Source organism: Hippichthys cyanospilos, chromosome 22, assembly GCF_059441005.1.
Source record: "Hippichthys cyanospilos isolate Australia breed blue-spotted pipefish chromosome 22, RoL_Hcya_1.0, whole genome shotgun sequence".
Lineage (NCBI taxonomy): Eukaryota > Metazoa > Chordata > Actinopteri > Syngnathiformes > Syngnathidae > Hippichthys > Hippichthys cyanospilos.
Genome location: NC_142390.1, coordinates 2,205,088 through 2,227,383, shown reverse-complemented (window position 1 = coordinate 2,227,383; position 22,296 = coordinate 2,205,088). Strand labels below are relative to the sequence as shown.

The 22,296-nt window shown below is 44.7% G+C and overlaps 1 long non-coding RNA gene across 3 annotated transcripts in view; it reads left to right on the top strand.

Moving 5' to 3' along the window:
* Nucleotides 1-5,422: 5,422 nt before the first annotated feature.
* LOC148405390 (uncharacterized) overlaps nucleotides 5,423-22,296 on the top strand; it is a 37,550-nt gene continuing 20,676 nt past the window's right edge. For 2 of the 3 annotated variants that reach the window (XR_015864285.1, XR_015864286.1), the window contains exons 1-3: nucleotides 5,423-5,517; nucleotides 9,624-9,742; nucleotides 18,177-18,346. This is a non-coding gene — a long non-coding RNA (uncharacterized LOC148405390). Of the gene's footprint in view, nucleotides 5,518-9,623; nucleotides 9,743-18,176; nucleotides 18,465-22,296 lie in introns of those variants that run through there. The other variant, XR_015864284.1, reaches the window with a different exon arrangement.

Genomic DNA, 22,296 nt, shown 5'->3' with positions numbered 1-22,296 from the left:
TGGGATCAGACTAATATCTGGATTTGGGATATGGCTAATATCTGGGTATGGGATCAGACTAATATCTGGATTTGGGATCAGACTAATATCTGGATTTGGGATCAGACTAATATCTGGATTTGGGATCAGACTAATATCTGGATTTGGGATCAGACTAATATCTGGATTTGGGATATGGCTAATATCTGGGTATGGGATCAGACTAATATCTGGATTTGGGATCAGACTAATATCTGGATTTGGGATCAGACTAATATCTGGATTTGGGATCAGACTAATATCTGGATTTGGGATATGGCTAATAACTAATTAGTTATATGGCTAATATCTGGCTAATAACTGGATATGGGATATGGCTAATATCTGGATATGGTATAAGGCTAATATCTGGATTTGGGATATGGCGAATAACTAATTAGTTATATGGCTAATATCTGGCTAATAACTGGATATGGGATATGGCTAATAACTAATTAGTTATATGGCTAATATCTGGATTTGGGATCAGACTAATATCTGGATTTGGGATATGGCTAATATCTGGATTTGGGATCAGCCTAATATCTGGATTTGGGATCAGACTAATATCTGGATTTGGGATCAGACTAATATCTGGATTTGGGATCAGACTAATATCTGGATTTGGGATATGGCTAATAACTAATTAGTTATATGGCTAATATCTGGCTAATAACTGGATATGGGATATGGCTAATATCTGGATATGGTATAAGGCTAATATCTGGATTTGGGATATGGCTAATATCTGGATTTGGGATCAGACTAATATCTGGATTTGGGATATGGCGAATAACTAATTAGTTATATGGCTAATATCTGGCTAATAACTGGATATGGGATATGGCTAATATCTGGATTTGGGATCAGACTAATATCTGGATTTGGGATATGGCTAATATCTGGGTATGGGATCAGACTAATATCTGGATTTGGGATCAGACTAATATCTGGATTTGGGATCAGACTAATATCTGGATTTGGGATCAGACTAATATCTGGATTTGGGATATGGCTAATAACTAATTAGTTATATGGCTAATATCTGGCTAATAACTGGATATGGGATATGGCTAATATCTGGATATGGTATAAGGCTAATATCTGGATTTGGGATATGGCTAATAACTAATTAGTTATATGGCTAATATCTGGATTTGGGATCAGACTAATATCTGGATTTGGGATATGGCTAATATCTGGGTATGGGATCAGACTAATATCTGGATTTGGGATCAGACTAATATCTGGATTTGGGATCAGACTAATATCTGGATTTGGGATCAGACTAATATCTGGATTTGGGATATGGCTAATATCTGGGTATGGGATCAGACTAATATCTGGATTTGGGATCAGACTAATATCTGGATTTGGGATCAGACTAATATCTGGATTTGGGATCAGACTAATATCTGGATTTGGGATATGGCTAATAACTAATTAGTTATATGGCTAATATCTGGCTAATAACTGGATATGGGATATGGCTAATATCTGGATATGGTATAAGGCTAATATCTGGATTTGGGATATGGCGAATAACTAATTAGTTATATGGCTAATATCTGGCTAATAACTGGATATGGGATATGGCTAATAACTAATTAGTTATATGGCTAATATCTGGATTTGGGATCAGACTAATATCTGGATTTGGGATATGGCTAATATCTGGATTTGGGATCAGCCTAATATCTGGATTTGGGATCAGACTAATATCTGGATTTGGGATCAGACTAATATCTGGATTTGGGATCAGACTAATATCTGGATTTGGGATATGGCTAATAACTAATTAGTTATATGGCTAATATCTGGCTAATAACTGGATATGGGATATGGCTAATATCTGGATATGGTATAAGGCTAATATCTGGATTTGGGATATGGCTAATATCTGGATTTGGGATCAGACTAATATCTGGATTTGGGATATGGCGAATAACTAATTAGTTATATGGCTAATATCTGGCTAATAACTGGATATGGGATATGGCTAATATCTGGATTTGGGATCAGACTAATATCTGGATTTGGGATATGGCTAATATCTGGGTATGGGATCAGACTAATATCTGGATTTGGGATCAGACTAATATCTGGATTTGGGATCAGACTAATATCTGGATTTGGGATCAGACTAATATCTGGATTTGGGATATGGCTAATAACTAATTAGTTATATGGCTAATATCTGGCTAATAACTGGATATGGGATATGGCTAATATCTGGATATGGTATAAGGCTAATATCTGGATTTGGGATATGGCGAATAACTAATTAGTTATATGGCTAATATCTGGCTAATAACTGGATATGGGATATGGCTAATAACTAATTAGTTATATGGCTAATATCTGGATTTGGGATCAGACTAATATCTGGATTTGGGATATGGCTAATATCTGGATTTGGGATCAGCCTAATATCTGGATTTGGGATCAGACTAATATCTGGATTTGGGATCAGACTAATATCTGGATTTGGGATCAGACTAATATCTGGATTTGGGATATGGCTAATAACTAATTAGTTATATGGCTAATATCTGGCTAATAACTGGATATGGGATATGGCTAATATCTGGATATGGTATAAGGCTAATATCTGGATTTGGGATATGGCTAATATCTGGATTTGGGATCAGACTAATATCTGGATTTGGGATATGGCGAATAACTAATTAGTTATATGGCTAATATCTGGCTAATAACTGGATATGGGATATGGCTAATATCTGGATTTGGGATATGGCTAATATCTGGATTTGGGATCAGACTAATATCTGGATTTGGGATATGGTGAATAACTAATTAGTTATATGGCTAATATCTGGCTAATTACCAAATATTAATCCATAAATGGCTAATAACTGGCTAATTAGTGGATATGGGATAAGGCTAATAACTAGCTAATATCTGGCTAATAACTGGATATGGGATATGGCTAATAACTAATTAGTTATATGGCTAATATCTGGCTAATAACTGGATATGGGATATGCTAATAACTAATTAGTTATCTGCCTAATATCTGGCTAATAACTGGATATGGGATATGGCTAATAACCAATTAGTTATATGGCTAATATCTGGCTAATATCTGGCTAATAACTGGATATGGGAAATGGCTAATAACTATTTAGTTATATGGCTAATATCTGGCTAATAACTGGATATGGGATATGCTAATAACTAATTAGTTATCTGCCTAATATCTGGCTAATAACTGGATATGGGATATGGCTAATAACTAATTAGTTATATGGCTATTATAAGGCTATTAGTTATATTAGCCATATCCCAAATCCAGTTATTAGCCATATCCCAAATCCAGATATTAGTCCGACCCCAAATCCAGATATTAGTCTGATCCCAAATCAGGAATTAGCCACATCCCATTGGGATCAGACTAATATCTGGATTTGGGATCAGACTAATATCTGGATATTAGTCTAATAATATCTAATATCCAGATATTAGCCATATCCCAAGTCCAGGTATTAGTCCAATCCCAAATCCAGGTATTAGCCATATCCCAAATCCAGATATTAGTCTGATCCCATATCCAGATATTAGTCTGATCCCAAATCCAGATATTAGTCCGATCCCAAATCCAGTTATTAGTCTGATCCCAAATCCAGATAATAGTCTGATCCCAAGTCCAGTTATTAGATCCCATTGGGATCAGACTAATTTGGGATCAGACTAATATCTGGATTTGGGATCAGACTAATATCTGGATTTGGGATCAGACTAATATCTGGATTTGGGATATGGCTAATAACTGGATTTGGGATTGGACTAATATCTGGACTTGGGATATGGCTAATATATGGCTAATTACCAAATATTAATCCATAAATGGCTAATAACTGGCTAATAACTGGATATGGGATATGGCTAATAACTAGCTAATATCTGTCTAATAATTGGGGATATGGCTAATATTTGACTAATAACTGGATTTGGGATTGGACTAATATTTAGATTTTGGATATGGCTAATAACTGGACTTGGGATCAGACTATTATCTGGATTTGGGATATGGCTAATATCTGGATATGGGATCAGACTAATATCTGGTTAATTACCAAATATTAATCCATAAATGGCTAAAAACTGGCTAATAACTGGATATGGGGTATGGCTAATAACTTGACTTGGGATCAGACTAATATCTGGATTGCGGATATGGCTAATATCTGACTAATAACTGGATTTGGATACAGATATGAATCCAGATATGGCAAATAATTGGCCAATATCTGGCTAATAACTGGATTTGGATAAAGATATGAATCCAGATATGGCTAACTTCTGGATGTAGGATATGGCTAATAACTGGATTTGGGATATGACTTAGCCAGTAGCTCAAATTCCCAAATACTGTACAGCCCGTACAACAACACGCACAAAAAGGGATGCGTTTTCATCGGACCGGAATCGTTTCCAAATGTACCAAAAGGCTGGCGGCTCGCTCGTAATTTTAAGATTGTCGCTGCGGAAAGAGCATAGATGACATTTTTATTAAACCGCACTGACAAACTTTATTTGCCTCCGCTATTTCCCACGGGACTTGCGCCGCGGTGCTCAGGCGTGACTTGAGTCACCGGCTATCGATCCTACCCGGACCTCACGTCGGACGCCCGTCGCCGTGACAAGCGCTATAAATTATGGAGTGGGCCGACAGATGAAGAGCGCCTTTCCTGAGTGGGTTGGCCAGTCGCGGTGCAGCTCGTGCAAAGTTTCAACAAACGCAAAGGGCAGCGGCTATCCGGAGTGTGGCCACGGAATACTGTTGATCTTGGGTAAATTCCAGATTGGCGAATGAATATTTGCGTTCGATGTGATACGTTTGCAATGCTAACCGTGTGCAACGGGAGGCGGGATGGGAACGGAATGTACGCGGAATGCTGTCCGGCGGATATAGAGGTGAAATGTCGACAGACGTAAATCGTCAATGTCATCCTTTGAGGCTATTTTGAGGCAAGTTGTCAGGGAAGGCCCCGGACGCGTGATAGCGGCGAAAGAGACAAAGTGGAAGGGGGGCGCATGTTTTCATTAGATCCGTTGTCCTCTGAGAGCACATCTGTTGCTGTGGGAACCACAAGGCTGACGAAGCTTCGGGTGTTGCTCTTCATAGACACACATGAGAACGCTAACCTTGTCAAATGCTATCCGTATTGTCAGATAAACAACCCGACAAAAAATATTTGATCTATCAGAGTCTTTGTTTATTTTGCCCTGCGTTCACCCTTGCATTTTCTATGCAAATCGGTGCGCGCCACAGCGACCAGGGGATTGGAGGGGTCGGGTTCAGGAGGGCCGTGATTGGCTGTTGTCGGTGCGCACCTGACATATATTGAGCCAAGATGACAGACCTCCTCCGCTCCCAACCGGCCACTCATTTGTTTGTAGTTTGTGTTGGAGCGGTAGGGGTGGACTGCCATTTTTTGTTACACCGTTTTTCTCCTGTTTATGTAAGTTATGGAGGTAAGCCCATCGTCTTCTGTTGCCAATGCAATTTTGTGAAATCATTGCTTTTCCATTCATGATGTAACCCTTTGTTTACAAATCTAGAATGTTTTGAAACAGGCAGCAGTATTGATTTTGAAGCCGCACGGCCAAAATAAGTTCAGTGTGAACTCCAAAAAAAAAGAATGAGGAAAGCGTCCCGCGCATAGCAAATCATGCGTACGCCGCTATCATCTTTTATGCAAATGAGCTATCTTATCCATATGCATTTCTACGGGTCAGGGAAGGAGTGACGAGGTACTTGTGAAGGCCCAGCAGGGGGCTACGCTAAATCTGAGCATATGCGTGCGCGGTCCCGGGATTATACTGCGGCGCATGAGCAAGATTTTTTTTTTCCCCCCGCAGGAGGAAGACTGATGTAAAATCGAATGTACTTTCTATCTCCATTATGTAGGTGAATTGGAGATGCGTGGATGACCAAATGCCGTTTCTACTCTTGTTATTATTTTGCTAGCTAACAAGCTACACACATACACACATCAGCAAATCTGTAATTTGGAGATTTGTTTCTAAATATAGCGGTACCTTAAATATAGAGATCGATAAAAACAGGCAAATAAAATGACCTAAACAAAGTTTTCCGCATGCACCACCAAGTGCAACCGAAGGCTCTGAATCCATACAGATGACTTGGTGACATTATGAAAGAAGCTCCAGAAATGAGCGATAATAAAGCAACAAAGGGAAATGCACGTCGTTTGTCCCACTTGGAGCCCCCAATTGGGTTAAAGCTTCAGGATATCGCAAACGCACACATGCATGCATACAGTGACACACTCACTGAGTCACCCTGCAACAAAACAAAACAAATTGGACAAATTGTGAGCATGGACAAGACTCCCTCGAGTCTTTTTTTTTTTCTTCCCCCCCAGTCGCTGTCTTTATGGGTCTTCCACTTTAGCGATGCTGTCCCTCAACTCTTCCCAGGATCTGATTAGAGTAATTAAAAGCAGCGCCCAAAGAAAATGGAGCGCTATCAAAAGCGGCCTCAAAGACAGGGGCAATAAATCTCCCGTCGGGCCGCCTGCCTCGCCCGAGCGTAATATCGTCGAGCCTCTTGTTGGCGGAGGCCCGAGAGGAACATATGCTGACAGGAATGGGGGACAGTGAGGGTGGCCAAGGGGCGGCCATTTTGTAGGTGACCTACTTGTGTTTTAATGAATAGAGACGCAGGAAGAGGGTTTGAGCAGCGCGTGCCAACGAAAGCCTTTGTCCTTGCGGTTGCGCCGCAAATATTGAGTCCGTTCTAGGGGGAGGGTGAGACCATGCTTTTAAATTACGCTGATTTATTAGATTCTTTCTCACAGCGAGGCATATCATAAGCATGCAGTTTTCATTCCGGCCAGGTTTGGGAATCCTAATCATGTTATGGTATTCCGATGAACATTTGCATGTAGCCTAGCGCCTCCTGAAGGCGGTTCCGGCGCCGGGTGCAGCCGTCAGCCATTGATTGAACAGTCAAGTGGGGGAAAAAAAAAAAAAAAAAAAAGCTAGCGTGGAATTGAGGGCTCGGTGTGGCGCGTATTGACAAATAAGAGGTGACGCGGGATGGAAACGGTGCGTCGATAGGCTCGTAAATGGGAGCGCTCGATAGCACGTTGTGGGACCAAAAAAAACAAAACAAAACAAGAGGTCGCAGGAGCGAAAAAACACATCTATGAACGTGTCAATCCGAAGCAGAAAGACACTTCATTCCATTTAAGAGGCTATTGGATGTCAGTGACTGGAGGAGGCCTGCGGGAACTTCCTTCACCGTGGGTTAGACACAAGTTGCGGGAAAATGAAAGGATGAACAATTTAGGAGGCATGAATAAACAATAGACTCCAAAATTTCCCCTGGCGACGTTCCTGCCGCTTGCAGCCAGCAGAACTTTCTGATCCTTGCTCTTCTCATACACGCTAAGATTCAGAGATGATTTTTTTAAAACGTAGTAATCATTGTAATCTATAGCAACACACATATATAGCACACATATTTTAGCATGTAAATTTTCCTTCTTGTGTGGAGTTTGCATGTTCACCCCAAGCCTGCATGCGTTCTCTCCACGCACTCCGGCTTCCTGTGGCGCTAATGATGATGTAATTCCTGTGCGCTAATGGCTAAAACAACAGTTATTTTTCACCCGGGAGAGGTAATAAGCAAAAGGTTGCGCACCGCTGTGATCTATTTGAAGCACACTGTCCTTAAGAGAGATGGCAACTGTTCCCATGGTAACAGTTTAAAACAACTTCAGGAGCTCCCAATATAAGTGCATACTTGCGCACCCATTCTGCCACCGTGTCTTTAATGTGGCGCGCTAAGATAATGAGAAATTTATCTCGCAGCCCCCTCGGAAGCGCTGACGGGCTTCTGATGGAATGGGAGCAAGGGTGTAACGGATGAGACGAGCGATAGCCACGGCAGTTGCGTTACAGCGCTCCGCGGAAGGCAGCGGGCCATATTTGTGCCCGGCGCCGAGGGAAGCGGGAAAATAGCTGGTAGCTCCCCCAGCCCTCCGCTCCTGGAGTCCCCGAGATGATAATGATATGAAAAGTATTTCTCAAAATAGGCCGGGCGCATCGCTGCGGCTTGTAACCATGGCGATTCTTGTCGTGGAAATGTTTCCGAAAGAAATGCGGCGACGGTTTGAAATCCTTTGGGATGGCAGTGTAAAGGTTATGCCCCCCTACCACTCCCTTGCATTTGCTGCCCAAGGGCAGCCATCTTACCTTGCCAGGCAGAGCGATTTTTTTTTTTTTTTCAAACCACCCAGTTACATCATATCTTCAAAACAGACTGCATGTTTGGATTGTTAGAATAGTGCCCCAACACAACTGTAACATGCCTGATGCATTTTCTTGTGGAGAGGCAGGGTCATAGGACAGCCATAGGGGAGGGAACATTAAAAGTCCTTCCAAAGCGTGTTCAGATGGGACCTCGCTGTCGAAGCAGGTGGTTTCTTGCGTCCAATCAGCTCGTTTCCAAGGTCGGTCCATTTCATTCCGTGCACCTGTCTGGCAAAGCCTGCTGCACCACTCTATTCTATTAAAAAGGCTAAGTTTTAATTGACAAGCATCATATTTCATCCGTGACCCAGAAAAAAGGGAGCCGCCGCTACAGTAAACACACAGAGCATCCAAATGCGGGCGGCTAAAAATATGCACGCACATCTCTTGCTGAGGATGTAAATGACACCACGGTGCCATTTCGGGCGGTTACCTCCTCAAGCTGAGATGCCATTTAGTGTTCAATGTGCGGAAAATGCACCAGTTGATTTGCGGTTTCCGGTCTTGTGAGAAGACCCGGAATGCGGTGATTGTTATCATCTCAAATAGGTTTGAGATAGATATACCATCCCCAAAAACAAAGAAAACGCACATTTAATGAGGGCAAATCCTGATGTTGCAGTTTGCTTCTCGCTTTGTTTCCCCGCGCTCAAATCCATTGTTAACACCGATGCGAGCGAGATTCATTACCGCCGCCGCCTCGGAAAAGAATTTCAGGTCATTACCGAGCTTCTTGTCGGCAGTAGATACTCGAGACGCAATTTAGAAATGTTAAAACCATTGCAGTCCGCCATTTCTTCGAGCCGGAAACTGTTATCGTCGCTCTGTCACCCAATTGTCGGTCCACGCCGGACTATAAGTCGTGTATTTGTTTTTACGTTTCTAAATTGTCTGCTTACATCAACATCCTGTTTTCAACTGACTGTACAAGCATGCGTGTGTAGCGCTAACATATCTACAGAAAATGGACGGATGAATGAATATTTTCAACATAATAGGGACAGAATACTGCAGCGTTAAATAACAGTTGAAACAAAAAAACACTAGGAGGCTAAAATAGTGAATAGATTGTCAAAACATGTGGACTTTCAATATGGCGTCCCCTCTAAACGCTTGTAAACGGGAGCTTGACAAATTTAGCCCATGTCGGGCTCATTTACTGCCAATCAAAACTGGAAATATTGTCAATATAAATATTATTCATGAATATATAAATACGCGCCGTAGTTACTTTTGCCATCATCTCATTTTTTACAACACGCCTAACTATGTTTTTGTTTTCTGTGTGGCAATCGCAGGTGTCGCGACGGGCCGACGGCGTCCATTTGTCAGCCGCTCGCGACAGGGTGGACAGAGGACAAATGAGGCAAAGAGGCGAACGAAAGACAAACGCTGAGAGGCTTCTGCGGTGCAGCAGGTGAACTGAAAATGCCGTCGACTGAGTCCAAAAGACTCTTCCAGCTAATTCCCCTTTCATCTCTCGGTTTCTCTTTCCCCTCCCGTCACTGTGATTATGTGCCATCTTTTTCTATTGCGCTCTCACATCTCAGCTGCAATCATTCTTCTCATGCTATTCTTCTGCTGTCTAAAGATCCATCATCCAGAGTGGCCATTGATCAACCGGGCGGACTCTTGACACGAGGAACACAACACAAACGACTTGGGATGCACTTTAAGCGTAATATAGCTCTTACGGATAAAACGTTCATATATTGGACAGGAAATGTCAATCTACTTCAACGCTGGTCTCCAGATCGCTTTCCAGAACTCTTTCAAGGGTCTTCATCTCAACATTGAAGGCATCTGTACTTGATCTTGTCTCGGTCTCACCAAAAGTCCATTCTGCGGCTACCGTGATAAATATATATTTATATATTGCGTCATGCAACCCAGCTAAGAGTTGTTGAGGAACACTTCAGGTCTTATGCTAAGTTGGCTCTTTTATTCCCCGATTGCAGCCAGCTCTCGGCGTGATGGTCTTCCCTCGCCTTAATTCCGACCTCTGCGGAGAAGCAGGTGCTTTTTCTCACTGTACAGTATCTTAGCAACGGTCCAAATACTGTACATAAGAGAAAGCGGAGCGGAAACAGCAGCGAGGACGGCTGAGCTGTAAACAAGGTTGTAAAGTCAAAGAAAAAAGCGGCATCCATAGCTTAACCTTCCCCTGGTACCTGGTGCCAAAAGTACGTGTTGGACTCCTTGGCTGTCACTTGTCCCGCTCGCATGAAAAGGCAGTTTGCGGGTTGCGTCCATTACCTTAAGCGGGTCTGCTTGGATTAGGAAAGGAACCAATAAAGCTTCTTGACTGCGAGCGGGCGGCCACCTACCCATAAATCAGCGGCTAACTCCCCACCGCCGCCGCCGCCGCGTTTCTGAACCACCTTTCCTCTCCTGCGCCCTTCTTTTTGATGACCTCCTCCGTGCGCGCGCCTTTGTTCCTTGCCGCTTTCTTCACGCTCGGCATCAATCGGCCGTCTTATCTTCGCCTCTCACAGCTCAGCATATGTGTTTCTATCACTCTCCCTTTGTGTATGTCCCGCATCGCTTTCGGCTTGTCTTTATCCAACGGTTATCTCCATCTCTCTTGCTTCCCGCCATTGCTTCCCATTTTGTGTCCGGGTGGTAGAATGACTTTTGCTTCGTGCGAAAACGAAAGAGTCCGAGAAGGGACGGCGGGTCGGAATTTAGAGCCGCAATAGAAAACCGCGTCCGCCGTCCCGGACCGGCGAAACGGGTAAACGCGCAGCTCTTATGGTATTTATTCACATTGCCTATTAGAATTGGAAAACATTTGATGAGCCTGCAAGCGTTTAGGACTAAATACCTTGTTTCTAAACTGCTGTATTTGATGAGATTAGATTAAACACTAATGATCCCTGTGGGGAAGATTGGATCCTTATCACAGAAGCAATAGATGCGGCAGGGATGGGAATTAAGGAGCTCAGCAAACAGGGGGCATGAAATATGCAGCCGGAAAATGCAACCCAGTGACACTGTTGTTTGGGTAAAAGCCTCAAACAAAAGAAAACAATCTTATAGGGAGACTGGAACAGTGGTTGGAAACAAACGCACGCATTTTTCTGACTTTTTTTCAAAGTTTGGCCGGTCCTGTGACATAATCAGTTGCAACATTGTGTATATATGTATAAATAGATTCGATATCTGCAATATATACATTGAGAAAGAAGAGCGGCGCCGAAATATTTTCAAACACAACATTCACACGCTTGCACTGTTAGAAGGTTGCACTAACACAACAGTAACATGCCTAGATGCGTTTACAAGTGGAGCGTGCCCGCTGATGGTGAATAAAATAGCAGTATAAACTCAAAATCCTTAGTGTCTCCCTTTGTTTACCAGGAGAGTGCTAGGAGATTCTGGAACTTTCCTGCAAAGGGATCATTTGGACAAATTGTTTTTCTGAACCTCGTCTAATGACCAACTGCACAAAAACGACTTTTATTGCAGTGGTATCGTCTGTCTCGAGCAGATTTGTTGTCCGAAAAGGCTGAGCCGACCGGTTTAAGAGCCACTAAGCCACAACCGATGAGAATCGCGGTCATTTGTCGTCGGAGGAGTCAGGGTATTAGGTCCTCTTTCAAAACCTGTCATTCATCCGTAAAGTCACGGAGTTTTTATAATGAAGCAATCGACAGTAAAAGGAGAAGGCAAATAATCCTCTTTCCTTCGGAGCAAAGTATACAAATGAACTTCCCTGGGCTTTTCCATTCCACCGACGCTCGGACTTAAAAAAGGAAAGTGACAAAGTAGAGGACGGACGGGAGGAAGGTCGGAGATGGATTGATGAGGTGGTCACGGAGGGAGATAAAAATGGAAAAAAGCGGGAGGCGGGAGAGGCTCGGGGAGTGACAGCGCAGTCGGCGTGTTATTTGTGTGTCCGCCCGCGTGTTTGCGGCCGTGAATCAATTGTTTGCGCCGTCGGGCCGACGGGACTCCCGCAAAACGGCCTCCTCCCAAACGCCGGACGCGGCTAATTGCAATATGTCGGCCATAATAAACGGCGAGGTAACGACACGCATCCAGGTGTCTGACAGTCTCCGGCAAAAGGACGCCGCCTTGGCGTCGGGGGGAGGGAGGACGGTCGAGATGCGTCGTTATTACAGTGTCACCAGCTCGGCGATGAGGTCTCACTCGCGTTCCCGCGCGCGGGCCTCATTTATATCCGTCGCCCTCTGCTGGCTGGAATAATCAAGGTGAAGGTCGCCAAGATCTATTTCAGATTCCGACTCCATTTCAGGCTACGTCTGCCGAGTTGACTTGATCTTCGTTCCTCTCGGGGAACCCACTAGAACGGGGGTCTGCAACCTGCGGCTCCAGAGCCGCATGTGGTTCTTTCAGTCTTATGTTGCGGCTCACCGTGGTTTAGGCAAATGACGACTTGGACGGGGTAACAAGTGACACATTTGAATGAAGTTTGTAAACAGGAAACGAAAATATAGTCCAGCCTTCCAGAATAAAAGCACACATTTTCAAAGTAATACATAATTGAACATTAAAAACTAGAGTGCTTGAAGAATTCCTAACACAAAATAAATGTCATCTTATGGCCCTGCGTGTGCACAAGGATAGACTCAAACGCTAAAAGCTCTATGACGAACAGAGACCGTAAACAGGAAATACAGAGCAGCCTTCCAGATTAAAAGTAGCTATTTCAAAATCCAATAATACAGGTAAGTAAACAAGACAAACCGGAGCGCTTGAAGAAATCTTAACACAGAATAAATCTAATCTAAATGCCTGTTTGCGAACATGGATGGATTCAGACTTTGGTTCTGTCTGCTTGCTTCTTGAAATGAAAATAATGTGTTACAACCTTGGCCAACAAAAGAAACTCCTCTTGCTGCTAACAACTGATTCAGACCCCTGCACTAGAATCAGTTAGCGCTAAGTAGCGCCAACGCTACGCTAGATGCCACAAAACTGGAAATCTGAGCTGTGGTCGGATTATTGCGAGCGAGTCCTCACAAGTAGCTAAGTTTAGCAGATCGATCATGGGCACAGGTTGCATCTGTGCGGTGGAGCATGTCAAACATTCGCCGTTGTCTATTTGAGGAGAAAACCCGCTAGTATTCCCTTCACGGAGGGCAGCTGAATCCCTCAGAATGGAGCACTGGTTAAACTGCTGATATGAACTTAATAAGCGGCTTTAAATTTGTCTGCCAATCACGCCGCCTCGAGAGCCTTTATCCAAGCCTCTACCTGCGCGTACCTTAGGTCGTCTACATCAAAAGGGAACGGCGCTGGTGCGGGCTGCCGCTCATTGGTATGAGCGCGGCGGCGGTCTGTTCAGCCGCATTAGGCGCCGGCTAGTTCATTAAGCGGCATGAGAGGGGGAAGGACAGAGCACAGTGCAGATAAAACGGCAAGATCAATGTCAATGAAGGTTCTGCACCGCTGCGTGAGATGCTACTGGGATAACGGGAGAATTTACATGCAAAGGGCTTGCGAGCAGAAAACAGGAACGGGAAATACTTCTTGTGCCGTAGTTGTCTCGGAATTAGAGCATCTCGGAAAATAGGAGGCTGATTAGGGAATATGGCAGGCGCTAGCGTTAGGAAACCTTCAGGTATTGCGGTCTGATGAAATTACTGAAGAAAGTTGACACAAGTGTAATTATCTGCACAGAACTTTCTTGACCAAACAGGTAAAGCTTTCCTGCGCGCTATTGGCAGGATAAGGACAAAAAAATAACACAATTATTTTGTTTGAACATTCATCTAAAATGAAGAAAAGTGTCAGAGGCAGTATCAAATATTAAACATCTTGCAAAGGGATCACAGCTTTCCAAAAACCATCCAAAGCTCATCTGTGCTTGTTCCTGCTCCAGTTGGTGTGTCCTGGCTCGTATTGTGCCAGGATGACACACACACACACACACACAGATGGTGACTGTGCTCGCCACATGCTGTAACACAAAGCGGGAATCGCATGGATTTGTTATGGCTGGCGTCTTTAAATCTCCGTGGCGGTAATAACCGTTTATCCGCCGAGTTGCATGTTGCCTCCCTCATCAGCTCAACTTCATTATTGGTGGCAATCAATCTCGTTGATGCACTTTTCTAATTAATGGAGGATGGCCCGGCGCTGTAAATTTGTTGCGTAAACAAACACAAACTCGATACGAATTTACACTTGCACCAATTGCAAAAAAATAAATAAATAAAAAATAACAAGACGGACGGTATCTCTGCCAGCGTGTAGATTTCGGGTCCTGGTCCCCGTTGCAGTGAGAACTGGGCGGTGGAATGACCTTCCAGTGAAAGCTGATCCATCTTAATGAGGGAGGAGGGCAGGCCATCTTTTATCTTGAATTCTACGTTCTGGGCAGGTGGAGATAACTGCCAGAGAATAACCGGACCATTCAACGTCTTATATTAATTTCAACCAGTCCTCCGCGAAGCCGGGTCCGGTCCTGGCAGGGAAGCAGCTTGGATGATTGTGATGGAGTCTCATCGGAGAGCGATGCCCTAAAGTCTTGGCAGGACTCTGCGCGCTGCGTCAGCAAAAGTCGGTGTAAGTCTTGCATCGTAGGAGAGCGTAAAGCAGGGAAAGGCTTGAGAGCGAGGGAAGTGCGGCTCAGTCAAATGCTAACCACTAACATTGGCATCACATCTATGGACAGATCATTGGCAGTAAAAATCATCATTGCGCCTGCACCCTACGTGTATACTTTTATTATTAATAAATGGGCAATTCATTATTGTAATGGCTTGAAAGAATAACAGATGGACACCCAGAGAAATGATGATGTTTTAATGCAGGAAAGAGAGCAGCAATGAGAGAAAGTCCTCAAACACTAAGGGGAAGGTCAAGCTAATGTTGCCAGATGTTAGAAGGCGTCCCAGAAGGATCTTCCTAGTAGAAGTGCAGGTGTAGGAAACTCTCAAATTTCTCGTGTCAAGTTCCTATCTTTTCCCTGGTTTTCCCGATAGTGTTGTAGTTCTCAAGAGCATGTTTTAAGTGTCCCATCTTGGTTTTGAATCCGTCTCAAGGGAGATGGGATTTTCGAGGGATTCATTTGATTAATTATTCATTTTACTCCAATTTAAAAGACGATCTTTCTTGTCTATGGCACTGAAAGAGGAAAGGCGCATCCTGTATCCTAAATTTGGGGAATTAGGCTAGCTTGGATTTGACCGTTTTACAATTTAATCATTTGTTCTTTTGCGATTTCTCTTTACACGCTTTTGTCTCGGCCTGGAGCCCCCACGTCTAAAAGTGTCGGTCAGGTCTCTGCTCCGACCTTCACGCCTTCGTTCACCCGGTCTGCGCGGTAGTTGCACAGTAGGGGAAAAGGCGCGGCGGGAAGGAAAGCGGGTAATAAATCGCCGCAGGCAGCTCGGCCCTTCGGAGTCACGGCCCGAACTAACCCTAAACAGATGCCGGCCGGTGGAGCCCGCCGGTCCGCGCGCCAGCGCCATGATGAGCGATGGCGCCGATCCAGAGCGGGAATCTGCCACCCGCACAGGTGTAGGTATGGTTAAGTCCAATACGGGGAGAGCGGCGCCTCGGGGGTAGGGTAAAAGTGATATTGATGGAGGCGCCTCTGCTTCATTGAACAAATATGAGAATGAATATGGTCTTTTAGTGAGCACGTGCGATTTGCTCGCGCGCGACAGCGTCTCTTAATGGCGGTCACCGCGGGTTGACAAGCGCCATCTGTTTGTCATTTTATTCCCGGTTAATCGTTGACTGTTTTACTACAATCCGTGCAGTCTTTTAAACGCGTCCGCTCCAACTTGCTTGTCTGCTGCCAAGTCGGCAAAGTCAATTATGTTTCTTGTTTATTTGGAAGTTGGAAAATTGGCTGACCCTTTGCCAAGTGAGCGACGCGATCACTTGCAAATTAATCTCATGAGCAATGATATTATATTGGCACGCGCATCTTTTGATTCCTCTAAATGTAGCCGCGATTGCCAGGGAATGGAGTCGCGGCGCGGAAAACAAGAGTCTTTGAGGCAAAACAAGGCTGGAAATCGACTAAATGGTTTGTCAAGAAGCCAGCTTGCTCTCTGCAAACGAGCTTTTTCTTGGCATCTGCTATTGTCAAGTAAATCAATTGGGCAAAAGCAAGCTTCTTCTTTCTTGTTTAAATAATCCACATATCGCATGTTGGGCGCGTCGGCAGCGCGCGCGGCCTTCCCCGGCGGCACCGAGGACCCGCTCGGCTGAGCCTGCCGAGCGACTTTGCCTTAATCCGCCACGTTAGCGTAGGAGATAGCATTATTGCTGCTGTGGATAAGCGGTAGGACTCAGGCCGTCCTGTTTTTCCTTCAAGTACAAGTACATCAAATCTGGTCAGCTGCGATGCGTTCAAGCCCAAGATCTCATCAAGACTATTGTCAAGGTTTCTCGCTAAGCTTTGCCCAATTGCTTGACAGTCGATGTTCACTATGCTAATTGTTTTTCCAAGACCGCCATTGAACTGGATTCCAGAAAGATGGAGTCTGTGGAACCCTCCCTAAATTTCTCCTACTCTCATTCTGCTTTGGTTGTAACCCACAGTGATGGCGACAAAAAAGACATACATTCAGTTTGTGAGTTGATGATCAGGTGACCGCAGGGCACGCACCTCGTCCAACCTAAATTGAAGCGTTCACATGCGCATGTTCTCAACTGAAATGACCCCCGGAGGGTAATGATGTGTTCACAGCGGCGCTATGACGCATTCCCACTCTTTCATTCAGCATCTCCGTCCGTTCATTAGCACTTGAACTCCATGTCTTCGCTCGCCTCCCGGACGCCTTCATCGCTTCCTTCCAGCGGCGGCGGTTGACAGCGAAGCGCTGTGCTCCCCTACCTCCTTTGAACCCAGTAGCCAACTTGCTACAAGCTTCCGCGCATTGACCTCATTAGCTTCTCCGAATCACCTGGCGGCCACGCTCGCAACGTGCCGCGGGTGAGGTAATACTTCTTAGCGGCGGGCTGCGTACTAATGAAGAAGTATTGCGGTCGATGACGCGAGAGCGCTGTGCCTTGGCGTCGTTATGGGGACGTTAAGCCCGGTCCGACTGTTTCGCCAAATGACATTTGCGTCTCCATGGCCGCCCGGGAGCCCTTCCTCACCTCGTAAGTGACGTCGAGTATTGACGTAAAAAGATGGAGCCCACAAAAGTATTATTTTACTTGGTGCTTGGATTGCGGCTGTTTTGGAATACGTTTATTTAAACTTCATTATTATTTCAAATAAAGTAGCCTTGGGTGGTCCAAGTCCAGCTATGAATGGACGCGATGGCTGAAAAACAATAAACATATGGTTACATCTCCCAGATCTGTTTGTCCGTTTCCGGTTGAAAAAGAAGAGATTTTTTTTTTCTTCCGGATGGCTTGATAAATTACCGGATGAGGAGTTGGAATAATCATCTGCTTTTGTGAGATTTTCGGAGGTGAGAAGGATGAACAGCGGAAACAACACGGCGCGCTGTTGTTTCGATTGAAGGTTCCGCCCCGGGGCTGCCGGTGCAGCGAGCTCCTCTATGAGAATTTATGATGCTCTGTCTGCACCTCCTGCTGCAGAAGCCAAAAGGGCGCGTCAATGCCGGCCGTTGCACTTTTAAATGCTACTTCATGCTGTCAAAATATCGGGGACATTTCATCCGTACCATCTCCACACCTCACCTACCGTTCCAAACCTTGAGAAGATTCCCTTTACGATCAAGGAGGTACCAACCTATATTATCTACCGTCCGTATACACAAAAAAGCCAGATGGCTACATTCCTATTGTAATAGAAAATGCCACGTCTGCCAACTCATCATCGCAATTCCCAACAGTCTCCGTCCTCTACTTTGGTCCAACTGAATTTTTTCTCTCCTTTTTTCTATTTAAAGGTTATCTTCATCCTTCCCGTCCGTCTGGGGCCCTTTGACGTTGGCTAGCAGAGCACCGCGGGTGTGAGAGCATCCGATAAGAGAACGCGGGCAAGCAGATGAGGTGGTGGCGCACAGATACGGCGGGCCGCCGCGGCGCCACGGGCGGACTCATTCATAAGATTGTTCAGGTACGGCGGGCTCCTGGGACGCGGAAACAAAAGGCCTGCTTTGCATGGCCGATCCCATCCACGCCAAGCCATGCGAGCATTCCCGCGTATAACAACTAATAAAGGATGCAGGAACATAGATTTCACATCTTCATAGCGCTTTTTCTGAGCAACTGGATGATGGTAGCCAATCCCTGGAGTCACTAGCTCGCTTTCAGTGTCCCTTCATTAATAACTAATAGGATGAACATTAAGGGGGAATATGACATCTTATCTCAGCCGGGGAGACAAGATGGCAACGGGTTGCCCTCTCCCCAGCCGGTGTTACCGGTGCGACGTCAATGCATTATTTATGACGTTACGCTCATTTCAAAGTCATTTGTTATATTACAATATTATTATATTTGAAATGGAAGCTACTATGGGCATAACAAGCGCCACTCAAAAGTAAATAAATCCTTTCTATTTATGATGTTTTCTGATTGTATACATGTATATTAGATAGCACTTACTATACAGTTTTGGTACCAATTTTTAATATGTATGGGTGAAATTTAACATAGGTTTGGATACCCCGCCATACGGTGAATTCGCCTTACAAGCCCAACCGCGGAAGAGATTAATCTCCTAACACGGGGGCCCACTGTGTTACAATTTTTAGTGTGTAATTCATTACACTACCGCAAAAAGTAATGCATTACAGTAATGTACATTGTCTCCGGCAGGATCATTTGAGCGCAACCACCGCTAACTCCTGCAGCATCTCATCCATCCAGCTTGTCGAGCATACGCCGCAGCAATACATGTTTACAAAAGGCTGGCGCGAACAGTATGGCCTGTTTATTTCTTGCCAAAGACATGCCGTAAGATGACGGCATAGTAGATACAGGCACACGTACATGCCATGCAGAACATGAATAATTCATGACTTTCACGTGCCGTAGCGCATGTATTAAGGGTATTAAGGAGATTTTTTGTGACACAATTCTTTCTATATTTAGTGTCCTGGATGCGGTTTGAACCGTACCGCATTGTGTTGAGTTGGCTGCAGTTGCAAAATACAGTTTATTACAGGGGTTAGGTTCCCAAAAATAAAAAAAAATAGGGAGGTAAGTAAGTGAAAATCCGTGTTGGTAAGAACAGCATCGTTCCGGTTTCCTAAGCGCTCTTTTTCCAGTCTGGCCCAGAGTGGGCATGGCGTTCTCATTTGCATGCCTCTGATGGGCTTAATCAACACGGTGAACTTATTTGTCAGGGGCTTGTACGCATCAGACGCTCATTTACATGTCAGCATAATGTGGTTTTAAGACAAATTGAATATAAACAGCCAAGGTTAAAGGGGCAGCAATGAATTCAATAGACTCGGCGCTGCCATTTTGTTATATGACGGCAAACAAACATGATAGGAAAGACTTTTGACACCCTGTGGAGGATTGCTGCGCGAGAACCGCAATGTGAATAATTATCATCATAACTAATGATGATTCATGGGCTGTTTTTCCCGAGATCAGTGATGCAAACAGATTGCGCCGCCATCGGGGCGGGTAAGTTTATCCCTGCGCGCCCAACTGGAGGGCGCCCAGTTCTCATACACAAAGCCTGAAGTAAACTCCGCACGCATGCACGTACACACACAAAGCGCTTGTGTTTTTCTGGCTAATTCCAGTTCGACATTACACAAACATCGTTCATCAAGCTGACGAAGATCCAGCGAGCTCAACTACCTTTTCCAATACAATTAAATCAACGTTGGGGCGTTCGTACTGGAACACCGCTGGCATGACATTGATATTTGTGGTGGATTTCTATTTCAATACACGTCCTCAGTGCGAGTCTGTCCACAAATTTTAAAAAAAAGGACAGTGCCTTGCTTTTACTTAGGCCGCCGTTTTAACTGTAAAGCAATCGGTCTTTACTTAAGGCACAGATAAGAGAGGCTGGCAGAGTCAGATATTTGATTTGTGTCGGATACTGCGGGAGCAGAGAAGCAAAAACTTTTCTTTTTCCATCGCCTAAAGCTAACGTGACATGGTAATGGCTCATAAAGGGAAAGTAAATTGGGAGAGCGAGGTTTATGACCGCGGTGCACCGGGAGCTAAAGCGCCAAGGGAAGCAGTAGTGAGATGACTGTATCTGGCCGGGATACTTTTTTTTTTTTTTTTTTGCGAGGGAATAAAGTCTCTTTCTCTCTCTGGGAATAAAAAAAAAAAAAAAATCTCATGCTGGTCCAATGAATAAGAATTACAGACGCCGCACAGATTTGATTATCAGAATTGAATTTGGGCTGGTCTTTTACAGTTTACCCGCCCTGCGGGAATGGGCCAGCAGAAGCCATCCATGTCAATTTAACAGATCTGTCCAATAACAATGACTATTTCAGCCTGGCGTCTGCAGACATTCCGGCTGCGGTGATTGGCGTCTATATCCAGGGAGACGGCGGCGGAGGCTGTGAATTAAACATGAGGGAGGATAGCTGTGTAAATTGGGATGCGGATAGTGTCAAACCTTTGACCTTTCCTTCGTCAGATGGATGGCCCACACCTGGCTGCAATCAGGGCGCAATGAGGCCTGCGGTTGGACGGTGCCACCAAAAGAATAGTTGGTAGCACCCAAAAAGGCGCTTTCCATATTTTCAAAATCACTCTACGCTCATGCATGGGAAGAGGAAGAGAAATGTCCAAAGTGCTCACTGCTCTCAGTTACTTTGTGCCAAGCGGAGCCTCGTGCCCGGATTCCCTGGTCTGGGCATCATATGCAGGAACTTTGGCAGGAACTTTGGCAGGTTTGTCGACAGCCTCCAGCCTGTGATGGAGAGTCCAAGACTCAGCCACAAAACACAAGAACGGGCCCGTTCTAACTGAAGTGGAAAGCCTGAATTGGCTTGTACCAAATAAGTACATGGGAATTAATTTCTGGACTTGTTTGAAAAAAAAAAAAGTGTATTTGGGATTGTTTTTAGAGTGTTTAATCATGAGGTTCTAGCTTCATGGCTCATTGATCCAACGTTTGCCGCAAAGTCTCGCAGGACGGACTTTACAGGCGATAGAATAAATGCGCGTTCAATAAATGTTGCAAAAGGTTTGAAGCTTCCATTTCCAAGAAGATGATCATCAACATTAAAATCAAATGAGTCTTTTTCATAACAATCTCCTAAGACTCAACACGGGTCACCGCCAGATGATATTTTGTTTGTAAATATGAGTGAACTGAAATTGCTTTGGAAGCTCATTAAAAGACAAACTTAAAAGAATCCAGCAGCTCCCGACGCGGCTGGCAGCCGAAAATCCCTTAAGGTTCTCCTGTGAAACATCTCCATTCCGTCGGCGGTTAAGCGGATTGCCATCCCCGGCTCAAAACGCAAGAGGTTACCTTTAACCCTCTGATGCGGTTGAGACAACGGCTGGCACGAGTGCCGCTGCCGGCTTTGATGTCAAGAAGGAAAACTCATGACACACTTTCTCAAGAGCCAAATGGGAGAGGGTGCAAAAAGCTGTAATGGAGCGCGGCGGCGGCGGGTGGCTCGCCGCATGTCGTACCGGTTGCCTGGAGCGCCATGGCAACAGGGAGAAGGAAGATGGAAGGGTGGAGGTTCAAGGACTTCACTTGTTCCAGCAACATTCGAATTACGTTGGGCGTCGGCGTTTAGCGGGATGGATGCGCGGGCTGCAGACGCAAAACCGTCCCGAGAGATTCTCGCGCATTTTGTTTCTCCCTTTAAAAAGGCCGTCTACATTTGCATGTTTGTGAAATGACTACAAAGCAGAAAGATTATAGGATTGATGGTGAACACAGATAGAGATGGACGGAATGGGAGCTGTTTGAAGGAAGCTGGTAGGAGATGAGAGGAGAAGAGACCAAAATGGAAAAGGACTGGGGAGATTTGTTTAACTAGAAGTCACTTTTCCTGTTTTAGATACAAACACAAAGACAGAAAGCGATGACTGGAGTTTTGCTTTGGCTGGTCTCGCAAA